This window comes from Mytilus edulis, chromosome 2 (assembly GCF_963676685.1).
Source record: "Mytilus edulis chromosome 2, xbMytEdul2.2, whole genome shotgun sequence".
Lineage (NCBI taxonomy): Eukaryota > Metazoa > Mollusca > Bivalvia > Mytilida > Mytilidae > Mytilus > Mytilus edulis.
The window spans coordinates 55,754,241-55,760,517 of record NC_092345.1 but is presented as its reverse complement, the minus strand read 5'-3'; positions in this window follow the sequence as shown (position 1 = coordinate 55,760,517).

Here is a 6,277-nt window from a genome sequence, read left to right as displayed (position 1 = left end):
GTACCAGTTAGGGATTGCTCAGTATAGATCAAGTGCGTACCATCCAGAATGCCTTAGAACGTTTTCACCAAACATTGAAGAACATGATTAGAACTTTTTGTCTTCAATTTGACAGAGACTGGGATGATGGAGTTCACTTTCTACTTTTTGCAGTCCGAGAGGCTGTTCAAGAATCCCTTGGATTTAGTCCCTTTGAGTTGGTATTTGGCCATACTGTAAGGGGACCGTTAAAATTGATTAAGGAAAAGTGGCTTACTGAACATACTGACTTGAATCTTTTAGACTATGTATCTAGATTTAAAGAAAAATTGTATACTGCTTGTCAAATTGCTCAGAAAAACTTTTAAAATGTACAGAACAAGATGAAAATTTGGTATGATAAAGATGCCAGGGATAGAGTTTTTGAGCCTGGTGATAAGGTACTTGTATTTTTGCCAGTCCCTGGACATCCTTTACAGGCTAAATATTGTGGTCCTTATACAATAAAGAGTAAGATCAATGATTTGAATTATATTGTAAAAACTCCAGGTCGGCGTAAACAAAACAGAGTGTGTTATATTAATATGTTAAAACCATATTTTGAGCGTACTAATGAATGTGAGAGTAAACCAGCTGCCACTTTAGGCATGGTTAAATTTGAGAACAATCATGACAAACCAGATGTAATTGAACCGCCTTTTAGTTCTAAAACTATGGAAGAGACAGTTAGATTGAAAAAAATTCTGAAATTTTGTCAAATTTAGACTCAAAACTTGCACATCTGTCTTTTGATCGTAGAGAAGAAATAAAAACTTTTGTATTTTCTTTTAAAAATCTTTTTCCAGATGTGCCAAACAAAACCACTGCTGTTTGTCATGATGTTGATGTAGGAGATTCTTCTCCAATTAAGCAACATCCTTACCGGCTTAATCCACTCAAACTTGAAGCTATGAGAAAAGAAATTAAATATATGCTTGACAATGATATTATTGAGCCGAGTAACAGTGAATGGAGCTCTCCTTGTCTCCTTGTGCCAAAACCAGATAAAACCTTTCGTTTCGTGACTGATTTCAGAAAAGTAAATTCAGTCTCAAAATTTGATTCCTATCCGATTCCAAGGATAGACGATTGTATTGACAACATTGGTCAAGCAAAATTTGTGAGCAAATTTGATTTGTTGAAAGGTTATTGGCAAGTTCCATTGACAAAGAGAGCTCGTGAAATATCAGCTTTTGTTACACCAGATGGCTTATTTCAATATACTGTAATGCCATTTGGCATGAAAAGTGCACCAGCTACATTTCAAAGAATGATCAATAATGTTATAAAATATTTAAACTGTTGTTATGCTTATATTGATGATCTAATTGTATGTAGTGATGGTTGGGAACAGCATTTAACACATTTGTATGATACTTTTGATAGATTGTCACAATCAAATTTAACTGTTAATCTTGATAAAAGTGAATTTTGTCAGGCCACTGTTGATTATTTAGGGCATACAGTTGGCCAAGGTCAAGTGAAACCTATTATGGCTAAAGTGGAAGCTATTTCCAAATTTCCTCCTCCTACAAATAGAAAACAACTTATGAGATATTTAGGCATGATTGGATTTTACAGAAAATTTTGTTCAAATTTTGCTACTGTGGTTCAACCATTGACTCATCTTTTACGAAAAGATTCTAAATTTATCTGGAGTGAAAATTGTCAAAACGCTTTTGAAAATAGCAAATCACTTTTAATTAATAGTCCAGTTCTGATTACTCCAGACTTTGAAAAACAATTTTAACTTGCCGTTGATGCAATCGATGTAGGAATTGGAGCTGTTTTATATCAAGAGACAGATAATAATGATGAGAAACCTATATCATATTTTTCTAAGAAATTAGATAAACATCAGAAAAATTATTCAACTATTGAAAAAGAGTGTTTTGCAATGTTGTCAGCACTTCAACATTTTGATGTATATTTGAATCCCACTGTATATCCTATTCTTGTTTGTACTGATCATAATCCTCTCACCTTCATACATAAAATGAGAAACAAGAATCAGAGGTTGACTAGGTGGAGTTTGTTGTTACAGGAATATGATGTAATTGTAAAACATATTAAGGGTAAAGATAATGTAATAGCAGATGCTTTATCTATAGCTTATTAAAACACTTTGTATATACTATGTATTTTTGTTCATATTATTCATGATAAGTTTTTGTTACACTAAAACTTCTTTTATGGGGGGAGGTGTTATGATATTGTAATTATTGTATTGATTTATGTTGGCCTAATTTGTGTTGTGTGGCCTGATAGTTGTTTACAGAATAATCTTAGAACTGTGCAGTTTAGAAATAACTGGAACAATTACAGAATGATTGGAACTTTCCAAAATGATCCTAATAAAAGATGCGTTATATAAACTTCTACATTTTACTGGAAACTTCTGTTGTAACTTTCTAGGATGTTCCATTATAGACTGTTCTAGAATCTTCCATGACAACTATATATATATATATACAGACACTAAAGTTAAACTCACTCTTGGACTTGGACTTAGACATCGATAGACATTAGCATTCACAGCATTTGGATTGACACTTTTATTCTACAAACAACATCATACTGGATTGTGACCTTAGTAGTGAACGTAATATTCAGATTGGATTCCGAAAGATATCCGGATACAGATAAAGATAAAAGATTGGTCTCATATTTTGACAGTTAAGTTGACAGTTATATTTGTGTAATACTTCTTGTAAACTTTTGTATAATAAATATTGTTAAATTTTATTATTGATTTGTGTATTTTGTTGGCTACAATTTAAAGGCGATTTCTGGCCGTAACAATATTTATTTTATTTGTGCTATTGTTGAAGAAGACAAAATGAACGGCAATTAGCCAAAATCAGCTTCATAAGTTTTCATTTTGATAACACGCCTGTAATTTTGAGGGAAAGTAAACCCAGATTTTTAGAAAATGAAGTTAGTTTCAAGGACAGAAAGATAAATTAAGTGGTGGTTTAAAAGTGTGCATCCGCGAACAATCAACTGCAGTACGTTAAAGACAATTTGGGACTTAAATTACAGAGACATTCTAAAATATTACTATACGTTTGGCTATGAACGAATGATCTGAAGTCATAAGATGATAAATTTCTTTCTTTAAAATCAAGAGATAATTCAAATGTTTATCAATTGACAAAAAATTTCAAAGAGATTCATGCTTATATATAAGATTTTCCGACTGTAAAGCTTGCCTTTCTAAAATTACTGAACTATTAAATTTTTCATTGGAATGCCTATTAAATCATGCTACTCCTTGACAGTTAAAAAATGACAAGACCTTATTGATTGAACAAATTGATGCAAGAAACAGCTTTATCCGTGATCCAACAATTTACTACAAAAATATTCACAAAATCAAGAATTGTAGAAAATGCTCGGACCGTATGAAAGTATGAACAATTTGGGAAACCCTGAAAATATACTGTATCGCCAGTACTTCCAACATGAACAGTGTTGTTTCTTTATTTATTTTTTAACACAATAAGCCATCTCATTTTTTGGTAATTTGTCCTAAATAATTAGTGATAAAGTATCGCAAATTTGTCTTTAATTGCCTTTCATTTTAAAATGTACATATAGTAAATGTGGGATAAACTTTATTTTCTACCAGTTATGAGATTGTCGTAGAGGAAATTTAGGGAATCAGTTCAATTTACTTGCTTTGGTGATGATTGCATCGCTAAACAGAAATAACACTTCGTTTAAAATTAAGCAACGGTTGCATGCTTTTTAGAGTGATGATTGCATCGCTAAACTTGAAATTACTCTTCATTTAAAAATTAACTTGCGAGCTGGGTAAAGTGATGATTGCATCGTTAAACTTGAAATTACTCTTCATTTAAAAATTAACTTGCGAGCTGGGTAAAGTGATGATTGCATCGCTAAACTTATATACACTCAGTAAAGCAAAACCCATGGTTGGACTTTTGAGGAAGAAATACATATTCTGCTGTTTTGGTTGATGATCGTATCGCTAATTTGCATAACAATCATTACGGTATTTAGACAGTTAGATTTATGAATTGATTTTAAACTATGGACTATGCAGAAGGACATAATCTTCTTATTTTTGAAGTTTGTTTGTTTTGATAGCATCTATAATTGCATTGACATTAAGTTTTGATTAGTTCAATACAGAACTAAAGTACTTTAATTTACTGTTATTTTCGTATGATATTCAATTGATTTTTAAAATTTGTTTTAAAATTTCCCCAAGACAATAAAAAGGATTGAGACCTACAACACGGTGAGCAAAATATATTCTAAGTTATTACTCGAGCCATCTGGTCTTTTTACAATGCCATCAGTGACAAATGACAATGGCAAATATTTTAAGGAGAAAGGTCAAGGTCATGTCCTTTATAACGAAATTTGTGTTTTTCAACCGTGTTTAGAATTTATATGTGTTTTAAAGCTTTTTAATGCATTTTATGTCTATTTAAACATATATTTTGTAATATGCAAAGCAAAGACATATTACAGACAAATGAAATTTCATCTCGTTTCAGATTAATTATTTTTAATATCCATATCTTGCACATTTAACTACTAGTAGCTTTATATAGAGTAACTTACATGCAAACTGCTTTCTTTTCACGTTCAAACAAATATTCTGAAATACATAAAGTTAAACGTAAATTAGGAAGTCAAACTGTTTTCTGATGACAGTATTCCCAATATTATATGGGTGGCACCTTCTCATACATATACGAGGCATGTCGTACCTTTCTGTATTATATAATTAGAATTTAATACAGGTAAACTATAGTTGTACTACGATCAATGGCAATCGTCCTGAATCAGCTATTCAGGGTGATATCGATATAGTCAGGATTGTATAAGCTTTATCACAACCCTCATCTGTATGACGTCACGTCGTCGATTACAGTCACGGTTATAAATGCTAATCTGTTTTATGTCATGTCACATGATAACATCTACTGGTCGTATATTAAAATGTGTATATGATATAAATTTTTCAGCATCCACAACGTATCGACCCTCCTCAACCTAATCATTCGAGCAGAGCTCTTGGAATTATATTGGTGTCTCTGGTTGATACGGATGTAATATTTTAAAAGCCATTTGATATTCTTTATTGATATCCTATTAGAAGATTTGGTTTATATATGTCCAAAAACTATGAACATAATGCCAAAAAAAAGAAGAAATAACACCAATACACAAGCCTTCGAAATTTATTTTGACGAATGTTCTTATTTGTTACAGAATGCATTTTATACATTATAAGCATATTTTTAACCGTCTCGTGGGAAATTGGAAAAGATAGATTTGGCTATTACTGTTTGTCCTTTTTGGTAACAATGCCCCTCGTGTGTTAAGTTAGTGATGTCATTTTAGCGATATTTGTAATATTGCCATAACAGCAGGGGGTTGGCTAGCCCGTAAAACTAGGTTCAACCCAGCATTTCTCGTAAAATGTCCTGTACCAAGTCAGAAACAGTTCATTTCTATCTGCGTTGACGTTTGATTTTTGTTAAATGCAGTTTAGTGATTCAATCACTATGCGTCCGTCGTCGTGAACTTTTACAAAAATCTTCTCCTCTGAAACTACTGGGCCAAATTTAACCAAACTCGGCCACAATCATCAATGGGGTATCTAGTTTAAAAAATGTGTCCAATGATCCGGGCAACCAACCAAGATGGCCACGATGGCTAAAAATAGAACAAAGGCGTAAAATGCAGTTTTTGGCTTATAACTCGAAAAACAAAGCATTTAGAGCATTTGCATGGGGTAAAATTGTTTATCAGGTCAAGATCTATCTACCCTGAAATTTTCAGATGAATCGGACAACCCGTTGTTAGGTTGCTGCCCCTGAATTGGTAATTTTAAGGAAATTTTGCTGTTTTTGGTTATTATCTTGCATATTATTATAGATGTAGATAAACTGTAAAGAGCAATAATGTTTAACAAAGTAAGATTTACAAATAAGTCAACGTGACCGAAATGGTCATTTGACCCTTTTAGGAGTTATTGCCCTTTATAGTCAATTTTTAACCATTTTTCGTAAATCTTAGTTATCTTTTACAAAAATCTTCTCCTCTGAAACTACTGGGCCAAAATAATCCAAACTTGGCCACAATCATCTTTGGTGTATCTTGTTTAAAAAAAAGTGTCCGGTGACCCTGCCATCAAATCAAGATGGCCACCACGGCTAAAAATAGAACATAGGGGTAAAATGCAGTTTTTTGGCTTATAACTCAAAAACCAAAGCAT